The 22,291-nt window shown below is 44.8% G+C and overlaps 1 protein-coding gene and 1 long non-coding RNA gene across 25 annotated transcripts in view; both read left to right on the top strand.

Moving 5' to 3' along the window:
• The window catches only part of FAT3 (FAT atypical cadherin 3), a 419,605-nt gene that overhangs the window by 138,744 nt on the left and 258,570 nt on the right, over window positions 1–22,291 (top strand). The gene's annotated exons all lie outside the window — the stretch shown is intronic.
• Window positions 1–22,291, top strand: part of LOC310901135 — a 71,125-nt gene that overhangs the window by 45,109 nt on the left and 3,725 nt on the right. The window contains exon 1 of the long non-coding RNA XR_014585626.1: window positions 1–22,291. This exon is cut by the window's left edge and continues 45,109 nt beyond it. This is a non-coding gene — a long non-coding RNA (uncharacterized lncRNA).

The raw sequence follows: 22,291 nt of genomic DNA, 5'->3' as shown, positions 1-22,291 counted from the left end.
TTTGGAGATAAGAGACTGAACATGATGAACGAATGCTTGCTGCTACCAATTTGGCCAGCAAGGCTTGTCTCTGTGGTCAACATCACAGCAATGGCTCTTTGAAGCCAGGGAAGGTTTTTCCCTGTTGTGATTAACTGAGGACTTGGGAAAATTTCATCTCCTCAGCGGGGCTCATCCGTCATCTGGGGCAGTCATTTTTGCCGTATTTTCCTGGCTATGTTGCACATTTTTGCTGTAATCACTTCCCTGCCGCGTCTCCAGTAGGGGCTGTATGCTCCGAGGCTATCCTTAATTTCAGCCTCAGGCATCCTGAGAGCAGTTCACCTTCAGGTCGGTGGCTAAAAGGTGCCTGAGGAGCCTTGCCTAGATGTGCCCGCAGACGTGGGAGGCTGGCGAGATGAATCCTCCCCAAAAGAGGTGTTTTCTATTGGTGAGCTATAATGAGACTCCTGGGTACTGAGCTCAGGTACAAACATGCCTGTTTGTTACAGAGGTTTACGTTTGGGTCCTGTGAACCTGTGGAGATTCCAGCAAAAGCCTTACTTTGCCTCTGCTTATCAGCTTTAAGCATCAGTGGGGAGCAGGTGATGCTTGGGAAAGTCAGGACAATGCTATCTGCAAACCCCCTTTCCCCAAATAGCGAGTTTGGAGAGGGGGAGCAGTCAGGGACCTGAAGGAAATCTGACACGGGAGTTATCCTTCTGTAGAAACAGAGGATGGCTGTGGATCAGTTCACGTAGAGAAGGTTATCTCTACGACCTTTAAAGGCTAGAAGCTTAATTTTTATTTTTAAATGAAAGCTTAAATTCTGCAGATGGCTTTGATAAGAAGGCACGCGGATTTTTTCATCTCCTGTTTGTTATTACTGTGAGGTCAGGAAGGGGTCCTGCATTAAGGATATCTGGGAGGAAAAAAAAGAAGGAAAAAAAAAGTGTGAAGTCTTCACAGGCCCAAAGCTATAAAGGGAAGAAAGCCAGTCTTCGTAGGAATGGCACATCAAAGCAGTTTAGGAGGAAAGTATCTGTTTGTATTCCCACTGAAGTTCCTCTTTGCCACTACCACCCCTGGAGCATGTTCTTGACCCCAGCAGTAAATTATTACAGTAAAGGCTTATGTTTTTATTTTTCATTTTCAGAGGGAAAAAAAAAAAAAGGTAATGTCAGGCATGGGGGTGGGCAGACAGGCAGAGAAAGCAATGTTTGTCTCCCCTTGCAACAGAGCAAAGCAGTCTGTAATTATGATTTATTTAGTTTTGATGTGCAGCACACCCAACACCCCTCTGAGCTGCATCTCTTACCGGGCTGGAGCAGGCACTCAGACGCAGCTACTGTTGGTAACTGCACTTGCTCAGGTATTTGCAAAATCCCTTGAAAAGGGATTGTGACTTTTGGCTTGGCATTTGTTTATTTTTTTAAATTTTCTCCTGCATTGAGTGGACATCATCGTGCAGTTTGAAGTCAAGTGAGAAGGGACTTCGATGCTCTGTCTCCTTCTTTTCCATGCCTCTTTGCCCTGCCTCGCTGGAGCAGCTCCAAGCCATTGATCCTTCCTGCGCTTTAATTTCTGCTCCCGATTAGGTGCAAAGGAACAGGTGATTTAAATACAGATATTTAAAATAGATGTGGTATTCCTATACAACGCTTCGTATTGTTTTAGTGCTTTCAGGCTTTTTTTTCGTTCCAAGATGAAAGCAGCAGAAGATGGTCAGTACATTTTGGCTGCTTTTGTGTGTGCATTGGCCAGCGTTCAGAAACCCTCTTTGGCTGGCTGTAATTCTCCCTGTCTCCGGTCCATCTTACGAGAAGGTATTTGCTTTTAATGATTCCCCCCCTCGGAGCAGCGCTGGCAGCTGCTGTGCCACCGCTGCCGGAGTGACAGCCACGCTCCCTGCCCGCGCCCGGGAGATTGATATGAGCAGTTGCCTCCAAAACATTTTAATCTCACTTTTGGTCGTAATGAAAAATGGGTAATCAGACCCTGTAAATCATTACCCGGAGGCAGTAAACGCTGCTCCGAAGTGTTCAACACCAGGCGGGATTGCTCCTCAACCTTCAGTCGCTGCCGGCTGCAGTGAGACCCCCAGCGAGCTGGTCACCACCGAAGTCATCATTTTGGGAAGGTGGCCTTGTGTGTCTCGCGCTCCCAGATGGTGCAGCTTACTTTCGGATTGGTCTTTTGGGATGTTTGTATCAGACCTGGGGTTGTGTTGGGGAGGGTGACCCCGCTCCAGGTGACACCAGTGACACTGCTGCGTAGGACATCCAGCTGCAGCTGGGAGGCTTGTGCAGAGCTGCTGCTGGCCTTGCATGGTGCACTTCTGCTTTTAAAAAGCTTTGAGGTCTTTGCAAATACCCAACAGGAAGCTTGCACTGACCAAGCACTTCCTCTGCCCTTAATGTCTCTTTCTACAAATGCGCTGGGATTTAAGCTCCATTTCTCTGTAACAGCAATTAAAGCTGTTTTGCTGTGGAAGTTTGTTAGTGATAACTCTTTAGGTTTCCTGAAAGCACTATTTTTTGGTCCAACATGTTTTTACCTGGCAGTTATAACTTTATAACAACGTTGGGAAAAATAAATGCAAAAGAATGCTTTTCACTCCTAAAAATGACCTTTCCTGCTTCCTCCCATCTGTGTAACCCTTGGCAGATGACGCCAGTAGCTGAAATTCCTGAAATGCATTTGCTGCTGACCTGTATCAAACCACTTGATGTGGCTGAGGCAAATGCGCATGGCACAGGGATTGTGCTCAAGCACCTGGTACAGCTGAACTGTTAAATTTCATAAAGATTTGGTCCTGTTCAATGCAACAAACCAAAATCTCAAAAATTGCCATCAGCGTGTGAATGACAGTACTTTGGGGATAACAGAAAGCTGACACAATAGACGAAGAGACCCTCTGCTGCAATGTAAATACAGAAGGGTCCCTTCACTTTTCACCCAGACAGGAGGATGCTTGAGGGTTTTTTTTTGAGTTTTGCAAATTTTATCAGGGACATTTGCTAATTTTTACTGGGGGAGTGTATCACTGGAACTATATCACAGGGGTGAGCATTACATAAATAAAGAATCATAGAATCGCAGGATGGTTTGGGCTGGAAGGGACCTTAAAGCCCACCCAGCTCCAACCCCCTGCCACAGGCAGGGACACCTCCCACCACACCAGGGTGCCCAAAGCCCCATCCAGCCTGGCCTTGAGCACCTCCAGGGATGGGGCATCCACAGCTTCTCTGGGCAGCCTGTGCCAGGGCCTCACCACCCTCTGAGGGAAGAATTTCCTCCTTATATCTAACCTAAATCTGCCCTCTTTCAGTTTAAAGCCATTCTCCCTTGCCCTATCACCACACCCCCTGACAAAGAGTCCCTCCCCAGCTTTGCTGATTAATAGAATGATTAACTGTGTTGTTGTCACCATCTTCAACATTTTCTTTTAATGCTAAATATACATCAACTTAAGGGCATGGACAACTGGATGTCTGACTGGGGATGACGACAGATTTTAAAGCACATTTTATTTGTTAGGGCACATCTGCGTTAAATTGAAATAGTTTAGATAAATAGCCTGCCAACTATTTTAAGTGGGTTACATGCTGACTTTTTTAATATCTATTGTATGTAAATTGCATGTTTATATTTTTGTAATTACACTTCTATCAAAATGTAACAAAACATTTCTCTCAGAAAATTCCAGTCCTAGCCAGAAATTTATAATCTGTTGCAGGATTTTTGAAATAAATCTGAAGAAATATAAATAACAGGAGAACAAATATAGTAACAGTACAATATCCAGTCCCAAGGGAAAATAATTTAGGAAATGGATAGGCAGTATGAAACATAGTATGATTACATGCATATGGCTTTATGCATTCTCTATCTGTGAATAACAGAAACCCCTCTCATTTAAAAGATTAAAAACGAAAACTCTGGACTGATACTTTTGTTCTTGTTTTTAAATACAGAGTTTCATATTTTACACATCTGCATACTCCAGTTCAAAGAGAATTGTACAGATATTTGTAAAAATAATACTTCTGCTTCCAAATACCCTGTGCTTCCTTGCAGGTATGTTCCGCTTCCCAAAGCTTCTGCTTTTGTTAGTATTTATTGCTGATTTCAACATGGTTTGAAGCTGCAAACAAGCAGGTTGTTTTCTTGTGGCTGATGTTTTGAAGCTTCTTTGCGTGGAAGGGATGAAATAGGCACTGAAATGTGCCCTGGCATCTCTCAACAGCCCCCCACACTGCTCAGAAGGAAGTCTTGCTGCTCAGTAAGAAATCCTTGAAGTCACCACGTATTTCTTTACCTATGTGCAACCCGTAGGCTGTGCCGTTGCAAGGTGATTTGGAAATCATAGAATCATAGAATCATTAGGGTTGGGAAAGACCTCCAAGTTCATCCGGTCCAACCACCCCCCTACCACCAATGTCGCCCACTAAACCATGTCCCTAAGCACCAGGCGCAACCTTTCCTTGAACACCCCCAGTGACTCCACCACCTCCCTGGGCAACCCATTCCAATGCCTGACTGCTCTTTCTGAGAAGAAAAATAGTGATATCTGAGGCCATAGTCAAGGTTGTGGTTGGTTTTCTAAACCAAGCTTGTGCTCTTAAATGATCCTAATAATGAGTGTTCCTGTGGCTGTCCCATGTAAAGCTGGGGAGCCTCACAAGCCTGACACGACCACCAAGCTTGCAGAGCAAACCAAAAAAAAACACCTTTAAATATAACAGTCCCAGGGAGAGATACGAATCTGCTTGTGCCAAGTGGCCAGCTGGGACATCCCTTTAATGGCAGCTTGCAGAGTTTTAGCTTTAGCCTGTTCGCAGGAGCTTGTGTTCATGGCTGTGCTTGATGGGCACTGGAAGAGCCCATTCCTGTCAGTCACTGTGATAGCGTTACCGTCACATCTGAGCCCTGAGAGGTGTCACTTGCTGAGGATACTGTGCTGACAGACAAAATCCAGAACTGTATGGATGTATTACTTTTACTTAAAGACTTATTTTTACACTGGGATGTAGCAAGAGACAAGATAATCTGTTCTAAGGATCTGGGAGGGAGCACAGCGGATAAGAAGTTGTGCAGAGGAGCAGGAGGCCTGATGGAAGCTTTTCTGGCCAAATCATTCCCTGAGGTGTTCGGATGGTGATGGCGAGTCATGTTCCCCACAACTGAGTGAAACATGTTAGCTGAGAAAGTGCACAGGAGTTGACACAGGGTGCAGGCTGTGTGTGTGTGTGTTCCTGTGCGTGTGTGGCTTCTTTCTTTTTTGAGGGATCAAATTTTTAAAAAAAGAAAAAGACATCTGAGGTCACAGAACTCCTCTCCCATGCATGGGCCCACATCATGAATGCAGAGCACACATTTACAGTGCTTCCTCTTGAAAACTTGCATGACAGAATAGCCTGTGGAAAGAACAGCATTTCTCCTGTGCCCTCACAGTGGTAGGTCTGTGCTGATGCTATCACACGTGCCCTACGATAGCCACGTTTGCTGTCACTGCTAACCCGAGATTCAGACTGGCAGACAGGAGAGCTGAAGGAAGGACTAACATCGTCAATCATTTCACTGAGCCATTTCTTCCTCAGGAGATTTGCTTTCTGTGTGCTAGCAAATGCATCTTGGCATTCTGGCTGGTTTTCATACATAGTTAAATGGGAACATGGATTTTTATCCATTTTTTTTCTTTTTCAGTGGCCACAGCATTTATAAAATCAAGATACTGTCAGCAGGTCTTATGTCCTTCAAAACTGCTCCCGTGGATGTGCATCATGCATATTCAAAGAGCTGTTTCAGTTTGGCTAGCTAAGGCAATTTACATGCCTAATTACCACTGGTGGGCTTTTCTGATGAGTCCTGTGAAGGAGCTGAACATAAAAAATAATAAAAAAAGGAGAAGGATTAGAGATGAGATTCTTTCCAGTGGGTAACTGGGTGCACTCAGTGGCCAGGGCCGTCTCTCCTCCTCAGGCAGCAAAAGAAATTCTGGGACAAATGAAATCAAAGCAAGCACTTAGGAGTCCTAACGTAATATTTACTCCTTCAGTAAAAACTCCTAAAGAAAGTACTCCAGTACAGCAGTTTTCTAGAGAGAGAGAGAGTCGGTGAAAGAGCTGGCTTGGTCTTTTCTGAAATTGCCTTTTTTTCTATGGGTATTGGAAGGGGTGCCTTTGGTGCTGAGCAGTGGAGCCAAATCCAGCAAAGATACATCAGGATGGCTGCAGCAGTGAGTTCCTCGCCGATCCCATATTGCCATGCATTTCTGCTGTTGACCAGTTGTGGTCATATCCTCAAGGGTACAGCCTCAGCATCCTTAAGGGGCAGCGTAGGACTGGACTTTGAAAGTGTGTCTTCAAGCATCTAATCTGCATGTTTGAGCGTGGTGCTGCTTTCACTGACACTGGGGAGATTAATTAAAATTTACAGTTTTTAAGGCGATGATTGGATTCCTTGGGACCCACCTCAGTAGCTTTTGCTATGGAGTGAGAAGTGCCTCCAGTGGAGAAGGAGAGGGACTCCGGCATGAAGAAGAGGGCAGGCAGCACACTGCCCTGCAGCCCTCAGCATCCTGAAGCCCCGGGGACGTGACCCGCTGTCCCCCTGGGCCACCCGCCGTGCCACAGACTGAGGAGGGTTTGGCAAGGCTGGCTGTCCCAGCAGGCAGCAGTTACAGGAAAAAAAAGAAAGAACAGTCCTTGAAACACAAGCGCTTTCCCTTGTCACGAGCAGGGTAATGATGGGTTTTCATGTAGAGCAGCACAGGTCGCTTTTCCAGCTTGGTTCGGTTTTTGAGTGCTTTGTAATCATGGGGAGGGAAGTAATTGGCAAGTAAGCTAATAAGATGAAGGTGTTACAGATGTTTAATTTCCTGGAGAATAATTTTCTACAACCTGTGTAAACCCTGCTTTTATTTTTTTATTTTTTTGGGAGAAGACAGAATTTTGTGGCTGAACTCTTGTGTAAGAAATGCCTCTGTCATCCTTTCCAAGAGCTTTAACAGACAGTGAACGTATAGCTTCCTGCAGTAAATTACATTATGAATGGGATCTTTACTGGAAAATGCATAGAAACAAACACAAAGCAACCCAGAGACGAGCACAGCAGGATTCTGCTTCTTTTGAGCAACCTTTTGTTCCAAACCGTAGTGATGGCCGAGCTGCTCCCTCCTGTTCCTGCACATACATAAGCTACACCTGCGTGTGTGTCTTCGCGTGTGAGTATTTCAGTTGTGGCAACTGGCAATCATGGTCCTGTGCTGGAGGCAGAATTTGGAGCCGGAGGAGACGTTGAGCACCGCGATGCTCCGACCCCAGCTAGTGAAGGGGTCTCTGCACACCCACAGGTGCTGAGGACACGGTTCAGTCTCTCGACTGAGTTCACTCCCCATTATTTATATTTTAAATGGGTCTTAGACAATAAAGCACCAGTGTGCTAAAGCCTGTTTTCAGCCCAGGTGATTTAAATGATGGACAGATGCAACCTGTGCAAACTTTTCGTGATGGATTTGTGGCAGTTGTTTCCTGGTTTGTTGGTGAGTTTCCCTCATCATCTTCAGCCATTGATAACTTCAGGCCATAAACGAGCTGCAGGTTAACCATTAAGGCTGTTTTTTTTTTTTTTACTCTACCCTGCTAAGGGGAAGCTTCCCAGCATGAGGAGCTTGTGCTTTCCAGATGCCTTTGCTCTGGAGAGCTTCAGCAAAGTTCAGCCCTTCGGGTCATTTCAACACCAAAGTGACTTCTCTGAGCGTGCTATTTTGAATAATTTTTAAATCAAAGGTTAAATTTATGTCATCATCCCAAACATACAGTGTATTAAGGTGGATCGATTGCTCATATCATTAACCTATACTCTTTCTTTGTTTGTTTTAAAGGACATTGATTTTGTAATTACCCCAGAGATCGCCACTGAAAACCTCAGGAATTTACAGCTTAATTGAAATCCAAATATTGAAAGCTGTAGGAATGTGTCATTAGGAAGCCCAGTGATGGGCTCTGCCATCTAGTGACACCCACAAGAAAAAGGAAATGTTTACAAAAACAAACCAGCGCCCACATCTGAATATTTTTACAGTCTGTTTGCTGTAACCTGGGGTCATAAGTGATCAAATGTCTCAGCCGTGGCGGTGTCCTCACTGCCTGGTGGCACGGCTCAATTCGGGTTTGCTTTGGCCTTCTTAACTCCACAAGGACATCAGTGCAGATTAAAACCACTCACGGTTTTTACAGTTTTGTGTATTTTTTCTATCAGGAAGGTTGGGCCCTAGCCCGGCATTAACCCCATATGGCCCCATCCTGGAGTTTGGACGAGCAGCACAGGAAGCCCGTGCTCCATCCCCAGGGAGTCAACGCGCTCAGCCAAATCCTAAAACACACAAATTCTTGATAAATCCATGTGAGATCTCAAAACACAGGTCTTACAATGCGCTTGATTTCAACCCATCCCTATTTCTAAAGCCTTGTCTTCTCTTTCACCTTCCTGAGGTCACAGAGGTGGCAGCATGTGTCTGCTTCTGGCAGATGTTTGCAGTTTGTGGTGCTCCCCGGGGAGCTGCCCCGAGCTCCCGTGCAGCTGGGTAGAGGCAGCAGCAGGGCAGCTACTCCCTTGGAGCCCCCCAGGGCACGGCCTGGCCACTGCCTCAAACAGCAATAAGGGGCCAAGCAGGACAAGCTCCGTTCCTCCTCCTCCTCCTCCCAAGGAGCACCCTGCAAACGCTAAATCCCGTTGGGATTTGGAAGCTGACCAGGTGCTGCAGTAGGTTTTTCCCAACCCATTACACATCTTTTATTTATCCCATCCAAACTGCTCTCTTGGTAAACCTGCCTTTTCTGTGTCCTTCTGTATTCATGGTCCTTATTACCTAGAAGTCCCAAGCTCTCAGGAATTCCTGTTTTTCCAGTGCTGTTGGCATCACAGTTATCTCCATTACTGACGTTTTCCAAATCTCTTGGCTCAGTTGAGGAATGAGTACATGGCATGGGAAGCGTTAAGCCTGTGCCAAATTTCAGGAGTGGGGCTGAGCATCACAGGTTTCTCCCTTTTTCTTTGCTTCTGTGGGGTCTTACAGCCTCCACACTGTCAGTCAATAATAATATGTCATGTGAGTATTTCAGAAGAGCATTAACTATTCTGCATCCTCAGCCACATCTGTGTGCAGTGGAAAAAAATGTAATGCTTGTATAAGCTTCACTCATTTGGCAAAGCTCGGGGGCTGCAATCTTCATTTTATTTTTCCTTGTCTGGCCACATTGTTATCTCCCCAAAGTGTGAATAACTACAAAAACCTTCTCAGTCTTGCATAGAAGACGGCCAAGAAGGGGAGAAGAAGGAAGGGACAAATCACACAATGAAGGCCTTTTGGATAGCACTGAAGAGCTGGACTTCGTGGGACTTGGAAAGGTGAAACAGGACCTCAGTGGTCTGAACAGCTGATGTGGTCTGACCACAGAGCCCTTTCCTATGGGGTGATTATCCCTCACAGGCTCAGATGTGGTCTATTGCAACACAACAAAGTTTTCCTTTGGCTTCAGGAGGACTCCAGATTTTAATCCCAGCTTTGGCTTTGCTGTAGGAGAGTCCCTGCTCCCACCACTTCGTGTGATGTCTACGCTGGGGCAAGGGAGCATCTGCTGAGCATCCTCCATGGGAGAGCATCCTCCCTGGGAGAGCCCATGAGCATGAGCATCCCCTATGGGAGAGCCGTGCCTGCCCCTTGACACCTTTGCATGGACCAAATACTTGCCTGATAGCCACAGGATGGAAATAGGAGTGAATTTAAATGAACCCACCCGTAACCCACCACCTGTGGGTGATGAAGGTCCATGTGCAGAGACACGGAGTGGCCAGAGAGGTGCGGGAGGACACCTAGCTGTGCTTCTCAGCACCATCAGCCCTGCTCAGGAAGCTGCCTGTGGAAAACAGGGAAAGCTCATGTGGTTGCTTTGCTGTGGGTGCCCACTTTAATTAACCTGCCAGCAACGAGCCTGTGGTCCAGGTCCTGCAGGAGGGAGGCATTAGCACATGGAAGTGGGGCAACCACAGGAATGCACGTCTTGGCAGTGCCTTAATTCAGGTTTGGAAAGGCTGACAGAGCCAAAGCCTGGTAGTCCTGGAGGCTGTTTCCCTGGCATTACGGCGGCTTCTCTCTAACAGGAAACCTCTGTGTTGGCGTCTGCTCAGATACAACTTTTCTGCAGTTTTAACGCGTGATTGTGCCATACATTATTTCCTTTGCTGCTGCTCTTTATTTTCTGTAGCGCTGCTTGTCAGCATGCCGAGCACCGGAAAGGACCAAAAAGTAATTGCTCAGATGCATTGAGAACAGATAGGAAAATGCATTGAAAATAGCAAATTTTCTCCTTCAATTATTAAGGTCTAAGGCATGTTCAGTAGTTGGGGTTTAAAGAAGAGCTATTAACCTTTCAGTCCCCAGCACGTACTCCTTCCCTGCATTTTTCTGCTTGTGAATTTTGCAGCCCAGATGAGTTTTCGATGGCAGTTTTTAATAAACGATCTCTGGGAGGTGGATTTGGTTCTTCTTCTTTTCAGAGGTGAGGCACGGGGCGTAAGTGTTGATAGCCCCAGTTGTATTAAAGAGGCTGTAGATAATTAAGCACTTGTCTGGGTCTGGGCAGTTTGTTGATGTGTTTTTTAATTTTCTGGTGAATGAATGATGTTCTTCAAAGAGAGCTGTCATTGGGGAAATCAGAGATGTACTGAAGCACACCAGTGTTGTCTGCGCTGTCATGTTCGGTGCAAGTCCAGCAGTATTATAGCAAAGCTTATGGGCAAAGCTAATTATGCATCTGTCAGATGCACTGAGAAATGCTCTGTGCATCCCTGCGTGGAACTTGTGAAAATTTGTGTCGGCCGTTGGGATTTCGGGATGTTTTTACAATAGCTTGTCGTGTTGTGAGGTGTGGATGCTTTGCGCACCGTCCGCAATGTAAAAGACAATCACCCATAACACGAAATTGGAGTGGAAAACAGAAGACTGTCACAGCTTGTGGAACTAACCCGTGACATTTTATATGGCAAGGATTTGATTTGCTTAAGGAACTAACGTTGTGCAGTGCATGACAAACTTCCCCGTGCTGCTCCGAAAGCCTCGTGCCTCCATCCGTGGCAGTGGCGCTGCTGGGGCGTTGGGAGCATGATGCTGAAGCTGCAGAGCTGTGCTCGGGAAAGGGGATGCTGAGAGAATGAACCCCACAGTATTATAGGCTGAGAGGGACGGATTCTGCTCCTGGTCCCCTGCGAGGACAGAGGGGAAGCCCTCCTGAGCTTCCCTGGTGGCTCTGCAGCAGCAGCGTGTTCCCCCGTGACGGGGGCTGTGACCCGAAGTCCTCCGAGGCCGCCCGTCCCCGCTGAGCTCCGGTTGCAGAGAGTGAATTATTGCCGGCTCTCTCCGCAGCAACCACATTTCTCGGAGCTGACTCAGAGCGCAATCTCATCCCAATCAAAATTTCTTCTTATTTTGATTAAGGAACACGGCTTTCTCTTCAGAGCAATTTCCACGAGGCCAGATACAGGCTGCTCATTACAAAGCGAAATATCCTCGAGCGCAGGAACCTGCTCGGAGAGGACAATGCCGTTTAAAGCCCCGAGTTAATGAGAAGTCCACAGCACACATTTGATAAGCTTTGTCATCCTTTTGTCTGCAGATCAGAGACCCTGCATTTTAATTTACTATACATAATGCTTTCTTAATGAGTTCCAGTGGATAGCCATTGAAACATGGCACTGCAGCTGCCAGCGTGATTATGAAAGAGAGGCGGTTATTTGATTTACGTGATATTCCGTTATGGTAACTAATATTTGCAGACAGGATACAATAGAGGAAGAAAAAAACCCTCCATTTAGGTTTTGGTATCTCAGGACTAAGGTGCTAAATCAATTTATTTTGCATGTACGTGGGCAAACTGCTAATTGAAAACTAATGGAATTATATTTGAATGTTGAAAGTCTTGGGAGACTCCTGTTTGCTTTGCCCCACAAAGTTCATGCAAAACCAGTAACACTACCAGGATTTTTAAAGTGCAAACGGGCTTCCTAATATTGTACAGAGAAGCATGTTGTAGCAGAGGTCCTTTATGTCTCCCTCAGTTTCAAAAAAAGAAATGAAAATAGCCCAAACTTGGGAACGACAAATTTGGGGAACAAAATTGTAAAGCTGAGGCAGAAACGATGTGGTGCTGATGGTTTTCTTTTGTAGGGAGTCGCTTTCTGGGCCTCCTTTCCTTGTCTACAGATGGGTCCTGTGGGTAAGCATTTATCCAGAGCCGTGTGTGTGCACCCCGATTCCTCTCCCTGTACATCCCTATAGAGCGTCACACTGTGCCGGTGCTGGTGTCTTTTCACACAAAGGCACTATGTAAATCACTGGAGTTTATAGGGCTTTTCTATTATCATTCCCATTGTTATTCCCTTTGTATAGGGATAGGAGCCAGGATGTCTTTGTGTGCAAGACAATAAGCAGGGTGAACTACTGTGCTGGTAACTTAAACTGAGCTCGTGTGTGGCGGGGGAGCATATATGATTTTGGTAGGATTCAGTGGGTCTTGCTGTGGGACCCGCGTGGAGGAGCAGATGCACGTTCTGGTGCCTAAAGCTAGACAAAAGCTGCTGAAGAGAATAGATGTGTGAATCAGGGATGAATTAAGTTTTGTATGGTTGGAACTTCTGGCATTTTCGAAGTTTGAATGCTTGACTTTGCAACCTTAGTATTCTTAGTGTTGATTTTTTTAATTATTATAACTAGTTTTATATTTTTCCCCTATGTGTTTAGTGAGCCCCAGCAGGGCTAGCAGGGGCAGACTGCCGGTGGATTTTACAGATATTTGCAGGCACACCGAAGTGGTGACACTTCAAGTCCCAGGCAGGGGGGAAGGGGATGTCACAAGCCTTCACTCTTCCTTTTCCCCATGTCATCTGCCTGTCCCAGTCCATCACTGTCTTCCCAGTCCAGTGGTTCCCAATTTTCCCATTTCATTTATCACCTCATATACCGTGTAAAAATACCCCTGCCTCCCCGTGCAGCCGCAGTTCCAGGGACATCTCACCCTGAATGTGCAGCTCAGACACCCAGCGCATCCTGAGGAGGCTAACACAAATGCATCTCTGCTCATCCCGTGAAAATCGAGATTTTCCTCACTAAATTTATAAAGCAAAGTGTTTGATCCAGAGAAATAGTAGCTATTTCTGCTTTGGCCTGAAAGAAAGAGTGATGATAATTAATTTGCTGTGAGACAGAGCTCCGTTACGAAAGTTTAAGTACTGAATCATTAAAGTTTGGCAGAGTGCTGAGGAGCAGGGTCCCAGGGCTGAGAGTGCGTGCATTTAACGGGGAATTGACTGGAAGTGCACATTCCCCTTATGTAGCGGGTGCGCAACGCGTACGTCTGTGTGTGTGCTGTGCGAGACTGAGTCATCACTATTACCCTTTTGCCAAGACACTGAGACTGCAGAAACAAAACAGACATGGAAAAATATGCCCATCACGAGGATGTGGCGTCAGGGGAGCTGCGGCGAAGCGATGGTGAGGACCAGGTGCGTGGGACAGCTTTGGGCAGGAGGAGAGGAGCTGGATGGCAAGGGGGGGCTGAGAGTGGAAACACCAGGTGTGCGGAGGCTCCAAAGTGGCAAAAAGAGAAGGTGGAAAGGAATGATTTTTCACGGGTCTGCCTGCTGAAAGGTCTACGGACTTCAAGTGAGATAACCAGGCAGCAAGGTGAGAGCAAACAGGTAGGAGGACGTTTTCCCCCAGCACCCACAGGCTGCTCTGCTACCCAATTGTGCTCACAAAAGGGCTGGATGAAAAGCCTTTCATGAGCTATTAGTTACAAAGGCACAGTTGTTTCCCATGGCTCAGGAAACTTCTAATTTTAGGTTGCCAGAAGCTGCTGAGGGCTGTCTGGGGAGGTGTCCCTGTACTCAGCGTGTCCCTTACATCTGGCTCCAAGCATCAGCAAAACGGAGCTCGGGCTGATTCAGTCCAGCCATCCCGGTGTCTGTTCTCTTGCTGAGCTTTCAGATCAGCTCTTTCTAATATTATTAGAAGTTTTTGAGGAAATGTTGCTTTAACATAGCTGTAATTAAAACCCAGAACTCTTTAAAAGTCTCGTTTGGAAGTAGGTCAGTTTGCACTTATTTGTCTTGAAGGGTTTGGTTTTTTCCTTCATGTCTTAGTTGTAGGCTGACTTGCCATCTGCCTTCCTTGGCAGAGCAAAGGAGTGGAAGATAAAATTTGTAAGATATAATTGGGTTAATATTAATAATTTCTCTCACGTTAAGTGAGTCACTGGCAATTACCCATGACCTTATTTATGGGTCCTCTTTACAGAATCGTCTTTTTTGGTGGCCCTCAAGCTTGGAAAACCTTTCCAGAAAGAAATCCTAAATAAAAGCCCGATGCTAACCTCAGAGATACCTTGTAGGATACGTTACAAGCATTTCCGCCAGGTGGAAGAACCCGCTATTTGCATCAGTGACTATTTCTGTGGGCAGCAGGAGATGTTTGCAGTGCAGCCTGCTGAATTTGGCACCTTTGGGAAATCATGAGGTCAGCCCAGGTACAAGGCAAGGGACAGTGTTTGTCCTGGGCGAATCTTGTAGCCTCCCCTACTTCTCTGTTACACCATGTTATCAATGGGAAAAAGCAAAATAGTTACCTAATGTGCATGCTGACTTCACCAGACATGATCAATTTTAATATATAATTTTAATATATAATTTTAATATAATTCTTGATAGTTGAAGTGTGACAGCTCATAGATGTGATCTATAACACATAGCCAAGTTTGCTGATTGGTTTGGTTTTGCATTCAATAAAACGGTTAAAAAATGCATGTTTCCTACAACATCCCAAAAGCAATTCTGCTTTGGGTCCAGCTCATTGAGTTTCTTTCCCTCCGGCAGCCAGAGACTCAATGAGAAGTGACACCTCCCCTCCTTGTGAAGCAAGTCCAGAGGAAAATGCTGCCTCTAACGTCACCACGGTCCTTTGGATTAATGGCCGTGCCCAGCAGCCAGCAATTGCTAACCACATTTTTTTTTTTTGAGAAATCTGTATTTGAATCTAAATTATCAAAAGAAGAAAAAAAAAAAAAAAGGAGAAGGTGCCTCTTCTTTTGCTGTTGGTTGTTCCAGGCGTCCTGCCATAAGTTTTTCTGACTCTGATACAAACCCTTCTTATTATAGCTTCCGCTTTGAAATGGTTTCTTTGTTTTATCTGCGTGTGTGTGCACGCGTGTGCTTTTAAAAGCTTACAGATGGTTTTTCCTCACCTCAGCGTCAGAGCTAGCCAGGTTTTTTTAGTTTTTGTCTGTGTTTCTGGCTGAAAAGCAACGCCCTCAAGAGTAGTAGACTACTTCTCTGCCCAAGGAATGGGGGAGATGGACCTTTGGAAGCAGATGGCAATGAGAAGAAGTTTCAGTAGCAGAGAATAAGAAAATGAGCCATAGACTTTCAAGATTTTATGAAATGAGATGTTTGTACAATGAGTACAATTGCAGCTCAAAAGGAAGCAATATATAAAGTTACCTTTGTTGTTCATGCTCCCTCTCTACTGGCATGTATTGTTACAGGATGCTATGCTGGGTATCTGTTACTCTTTATTCTTTTTGAGGTCAACTAGTATAGTAGATAGCAGCACAGCACACTTTCCCATGGCTTTCCCATGCGTTTCATAGCTGCTGGATAGTGCAGCCTGCCAAGCCGCTTGGTGATTAAGGATCAAACCAGCAAGTAAAGCTTACAGGCGTGAAGGCTGGAAGCACACAGCATGGCGTTGAGTGCGTGGAGATGGCTGTCCTTTTGGCCCAAGTTGTAACATCCGTTTAGGTCTGCTTATTATTTGTCTAGACCTACAGTGGTATTCTGACTAGTTTTATATTGTTCAGAACAAAGTGTTTAAGCTTTGGGTTGAGTGATGCTTTAATGAAATAATTGGTCTTTGACTGACAGTGAAGGGAAACAAGGGAAAAAACCAATAAGTGATTTCTAACATGGTGCTGGAGATGAGAGTTTGGACAGGATACCTATGCTCTAACCTGAGTCAGAAGAGCTGGCAAGGAAACAGTATTGGGAGTTTTGGAGAAGATGCTTTACAGAGAGAAACCTGAAACTGTAGAGAATATTCTGCTTAGTTTATCAAATCAGATCAAGTGATGACAGGTGAACGTGATAAAAGCCTTAACCTAGAGACAGCGCTGGGTACCTTGGGGTCTTCAGTGCAGTAGAGAAAGGGGGGAAAGAGAAAGAACCCAAAAAGGGGAATTTGCAGCCAAATAACTCGAGGTTGGATATCAGTGCTACATTTCAATCCCAAGTGTGAGCAACCAACCGTTGGGACAGCATATGTGCTATACCCCTGATTTTCAGGAAAATAAGCCTTAGGGGAATATTGTTATTATGTAGCCTATGTAACCTACATAGCCCAGGTTATGAAGTTCAGTCAGGGGTCAGATGAGTGAAATGATGTTGCCTGTGTTACACCAGAGGTCAGTTTAGGTGGTCTAATGATCCTTGTGGACCTTAAAAACTATTATTATGTGCCATTATCCATTTCAGATATGGATAATCCACATCTGTTATACACAGTCCATGGTTATGATGCTATTTGGCTGGAGAGGAATGTCAAAATTAATAAGTAGTATATGAGTTTTATGGCTTTGTACCAGGTTTCTTTGGGGATTTTTCCTGTGGTCTTCTATTTTTAATACAGATACAGACTGGTGATTTGTCTGGCTGCCAGATAAAGTTTGTTGAAAGGGGCCTAGTGATTAATGGTGAGGCCATTTTAGAATTCTTGTGAGATGGACTAGGATTATTGTTTTCATTCTTTGAGTTTTACCAGGTAATGCCTACAGTAGGGAGATAAGCAGTATGTGACTTAATCAACGCTTGGCAGAGAGCAACAGGGAAGAACCCAGGTGCTACAGGCGATCAGGTAGATGACTGAATAAATAGTGTTGGTCATTCTGCACCAGTGTATTATACGAGTATTGTGGTGTGGAGCTCGGCTGCTAGAAGTAGAACGAGTTTTTCTGTGTATAGTAGGATGAGAGCAAAACCATATAGGAAACAGATGGCAGAAGCAGGAACAGTACATGCTGGGTTTTCAGAGCAAGAAATGAGCTTGTTTGGACACTCTCTACCCTTTGAAGTGAGATAGGAACTTCTCAAAGCAAAATAGACATGAATAGACACATTAAAAGGTGAATCAACTTCAAATAAAGGTTTTCTAAGAGTCACAGAGTCAAAGTAAACTTGGATTTTCTTTGTATTTTGCAAGGGGATAATTTAAAACATATTCCTGAATGAAAGTTTTATTAAAATGGAGTTAAGGATGAGAGTATGTGGAAGTAATTTAGGGCTAGGCACATTACAGGGATATTGTAATTATTCCAAAACAAACTTAATAAATGCAGTGTATCTAGAGTTAAGGTTAACCTTAAGAGAACTCAAACATGCTAAGGAATGGAAATGCACAATCAATTCACCCAAAGAATTCTCTGTTCTGTATTGAGGTCGTGTAATATCTGTATAATTATGGTGAGTGAATAATAGGGTTTTATTCTTTCTAAAGTCCCGGAACAGATTAAATTGGTCTTTCAAATGATGTTTTCCTCTTAAGTTGTGCCTGCGGGATGAAGATATGGTTAGAGTAGGGGCTGAGGGAGGTTGCTACCAACCCATTTTCAATTGATTTTAACTCACGAAATGACAAATGACCCTATTTGAGAGTCCTTGGAAAATACTGTCTGAGATTTCTGTTGTTTAGGGAAGATGTGTTACACTGTGTGTAACTTGAGCTTTGCTCTTAGTATAGGACACAAAGCTGTCTTTAATGAGGAAACTGTGGTACTTCTGCAGTGAGGGATGTGCAAAAAAAAAAAAGACGTGAAAAGTGTCTCAGGAAACTTTGAACCTGACAGAAATGTTACAGGCAGAATTACTAAGGGTATGGGATGAAACTGAATGCTTGCCTGAGTGTGATACGGAACTAAATCCAGCAGTGGGGCTCAAAAGGGAGAAAGCAGAATCATAGAATCATTAAGGTTGGAAAAGACCTTCAGGATCATCTGGTCCAACCGTCCCCCTACCACCAATGTCACCCACTAAACCCTGTCCCTAAGCACCACGTCCAACCTTTCCTTGAACACCCCCAGGGACGGTGACGCCACCACCTCCCTGGGCAACCCGTCCCAATGCCTGACTGCTCTTTCTGAGAAGAAATGTCACCTAATTTCCAACCTAAACCTCCCCTGGTGCAACCTGAGGTCATTCCCTCTGGTCCTATCACTAGTTACCTGTGAGAAGAGGCCAACCCCCAGCTCCCCACAGCTTCCTTTCAGGTAGTTGTAGAGAGCAATAAGGTCTCCCCTGAGCCTTCTCTTCTCCAGACCAAACACCCCCAGTTCCCTCAGCTGCTCCTCACAGGACTTGTGCTCCAGGCCCTTCACCAGCTTCGTAGCCCTGCTCTGGACTAGCCAAAGAAGTTCAGTGATTCGCTTCTGTTCTGGATAGAAAACCAAGCAAACGGACTGCAGAGCAGTACCTCACACAACAGCGAGAAGATGGCAAGTGAAGGCAGGGAATCTGCATTTGAAGACAAGAAGCAGCTGGGTCCTTTGGGTGGTGAGGACACCTGGGTGCCACCCTGAGAGCAGTGGGTGAGGTGGTGCTCTAAGAGGAGGAGAAACACCTCCTAGGCTACAGGCTTGGGATCATCCTTCAGTAAGGAAATTTCCTCCTATTAGTCACTGAGCTCATTCAGATCCATGCTTCTGGTGGGCTCTGAGGTCCATGAGCTGCTGTAGTGGCCCTGATGAGCGGGATATTGTTGAATCTGCAGTGGAAAATGCAGGTCCAACGAAGCAGCTGGCGCCTGGCACATCACTGCTTCACTGGAGACATTGCTGGAAACCGTTCCGTGGGATGAAGGGGGATTTTGGCCTGCTGTAAGGCTGCTTTCGTGGATTTAGAGGCAGCAAGGCACTTCACAGCACTCCTTTAAGAGCAGCTACAGAGCAGGATGCCGAGTCCACCATATGTTCATGTTTAATAGCAGTTTATAAGTCTGTGAATTTTGCCTACGGGATGTCTAAAGACTCTGGGGTCATGTAAATTGAAACAATGCAAAGTTTATTGTGCATTTAACTTAATTTAAATACCTAGAAACAAGCACAGGGGGATTCTTACCAGTTGCAGTTATTGGTTTTAATAAATACTGCTGTAATTGAATGTGATTTAATAAAAACAGTTTATTTCCAGCCTTTTGGAGTGGGAGTGCGACTCCCCAAGGGGAAAACAACAGAAGGGGGTTAATCGGGATAACTTTTATTTTAACTTGCTCGGTCATGTCGGGCTGCTCTGAGAAGTAGGTGGGCATTTGGGTTCATTCATGCTGACCATGAACCAAGTCTTTCAGCTTGGCGGTGGAGAAAAGGTCTGCAGTGAGAAAGAGGTTGTTGCTCTTCTCTGCGAGCTGAAATGCATCCTGTGAAGCGGTCCTTGGGAGCAGGGAGGAGGCTGCTTCATTCGTTGACCAATATTGAGCTCTTTTCCATAGGAATTAACTGAGGAGAGTGGTGACTCTCCCATTTAGACCCTGCTGGGTTTCCCAGCTCAGGAGGGTGCCTGATTGCCCACGCAGAAGCTGCCCACGCTGCTCTGTGCCTGTGGCTTTGCCCATGAGTCGTCCTCCTGCTTTATTCAGCCCCGTCTTTGATCTGATGTGACCTAATGTGAGCTCATCTAACATAGTCTGTGTTCAGAACCCCTGCTGAAGTTAGATTCAAGTGTTGCATTAATTTTGACAAACCTGGGATTTCACCTGGTATGTATATGTGCTCATCTAGCCATCTGCAGAGCCATTTCTGTGCAAATCACAGTCACCGTAATTCTGCAGCACTTAAACAGATGCAAAAATTAACATAGTTAAAAATTCTCCTCCTAGTTAAGAAATCACATGCAGATTATAAACCTGGAGATACGCGTGTGATTCCCATGTGTTGTTGTAATGGCGAATGCTCTAAAGCCGTCATCAGATTCAGTAAATCTGTACTGCGTTACTTTTACCCAGCTCATTTTATTGAAAACACCTGGGCAAAGCTCACAGTTATCTGGCACTGATTTGATATTCAGCATCTAAAAAACATCCACTTATTTATGTAGTATTTAGGGATCAGAATAAAGGCTTTCAACATGATATCAGTGCTGAGGAAATCAATTTTTAAGGCATGACTCAAAGGTCACTAATATATTTTGACTTTAGAGATGCCACCAGATAAGTAAAAAGGGGTCTGTGACACGATATTTCAGATATTTTTCTGCTGCAGATTTCAAGCTGGAATCTTTATTTTGCTTAGAATGGAGTAGGTGCATCAGAGAGAGCTTTTATGTTCCCTATTGTCACAAGGACGGTGTATGCCTGTTGCGGGATCACGAGACGATCCCTGTTCTTGCGGAGAGGTCAGGAAAGATCTTCTGGCTCTGTGGCTATCGTATTATTATTACCTTTTGCTCAGCTTTGGAAAGTAATAGATATGGTTTGTAAAGTGTAACAGTAATTTCTTCTTTGATGAGGGCTCCAATTACCGTGATTTTATCTTATGATGTTTGATAGTGTAATCTTTAGAAAACCATTTAGACATGCTGAAGCATTAGCACCAGGTGTACAGTACCATGAAATCTGTTATAAAACAGCTGTTAGCGGCGCATTTGCCAAGTATTTCTAAATAATTGAAAGACCCAGTTAAGAAAATGCTTGTTATTTATGCAGTATCACCTTGTGAGCACTGTGTTCAGCAGCCTTGCAGGAGTCCCGTAACCATCTTGCTGAAACTTCAGTGTGAAATGCGATACTCTCATAGGTAAGAAGCTTTGGTATTGTATGTAACTCAGTGGATCTGGTAGGAATATTTCTTGGAGCATGATCATCAGCGCAGCAGAGCCTGTGAGGTGGTATTTTGGGTGGCTGGAGCAGGCGATGCTGCCGGCAGAGGTGGCATCAATGGCAGGCAGTGTGGGAGGGGAGCAGTGTCTGAGCTGCCCCCTCCTATCACACGGGGGCTGCGAGGTTCCCACATGCCCTCATTCCCCTTGGTGTGTATTTGTGGGGAACAACTAACCCGAAGGATGCAAGGCTTGCTTGAAAAATTAAATTTTGATCCACGATCTGAAAAAGCAGTGGAATCGCTTTGGAGCAATGGGAGAGTATTTGATAGTAACTTAATAAATGTTGTCCTTTCACAAAGCTCTTACCCCTAAGAAGGGCTGTGAATACTGTATTATCCTAGAAAAAAATGAAATTAAAGGTGAAAACGAAGAAGCAAGCACTTTTAACACTGAAGAACCTCCCCAGGTTTCCCTGTCTGGGGCAGCTTCTTTGTATCTTCCTCCTTCAGTGAGCCCATGTCATTATACATTTCATCAGATGATACAAATTTTAGTCCTTACAACATTCTCATTTCTTTCCTATCATTTATTATTTAACCTTCTAAAGCATTTTATGCCTTGCAAGGTGTCATAAAAAATAAAGCTGATTCGTATAAATATTGTATTAGGAAGCTTCTACGTTTCTGACCTTTTTTTTTTTTTTTGTCCTACATCACAAAGACACTAAATATTAGTTTAGCTTTAATGCTTATTTAGCAGGAAATTATGTAGCTGAGTACGCTGAACTTCAGCTATACGCCCAGCTCCCATGAAGTGAAAGCTCTCGGTGTGTAACTGTGTTGATGCACGTGCATTGGTGTGTGTTGGCAGCTGGCAGGCTTCTTTCTTTGCGGGTAATTATTTCCTGTGGCATCAGATATTCTCCAGAGTGCTAAGATTTTTGACTTTAAAAGAAAAAATATACTGCATGTCGTTGAAAAGGTAGTTTTACAGAAAGCCTCCAGTGTGATTCACAGCTTTCAGTGGCAGGAAGTGTTGTACATAGCACTTACCTTTTGCATTTCAGTCAGCTAAAAGAACAGAAATACAGCGTGAACTAACCTCCATTTGAGTAAAGTTCGTCCAGTCTCTTCAGGACGTCAGTTTTTACCAGGTTTGATCCCCAAACTGATAGATTTGTAATGTTTTATAGATGGTGTTTTACTGAGGTGTGGTGACCTGGGGCAGAGCCATGATTTCTATTTTTCCAGCTTGAATTTGGAAATATTTCAACCCTCTGTCTTTACACCAAGCATGAGGTGACCAGCGTCAATAAGAGAGAAGGTGCCCATGATTGACATTAAACATGTACAAGGGAGACTGTGGTATATCGGACCTCTGTTATCTGAAGTGCAAG

The sequence above is a fragment of the Anser anser genome, assembly GCF_964211835.1.
Source record: "Anser anser genome assembly, chromosome: 1".
Classification (NCBI taxonomy): domain Eukaryota; kingdom Metazoa; phylum Chordata; class Aves; order Anseriformes; family Anatidae; genus Anser; species Anser anser.
This window is presented reverse-complemented; position numbering and strand designations above follow the sequence as displayed.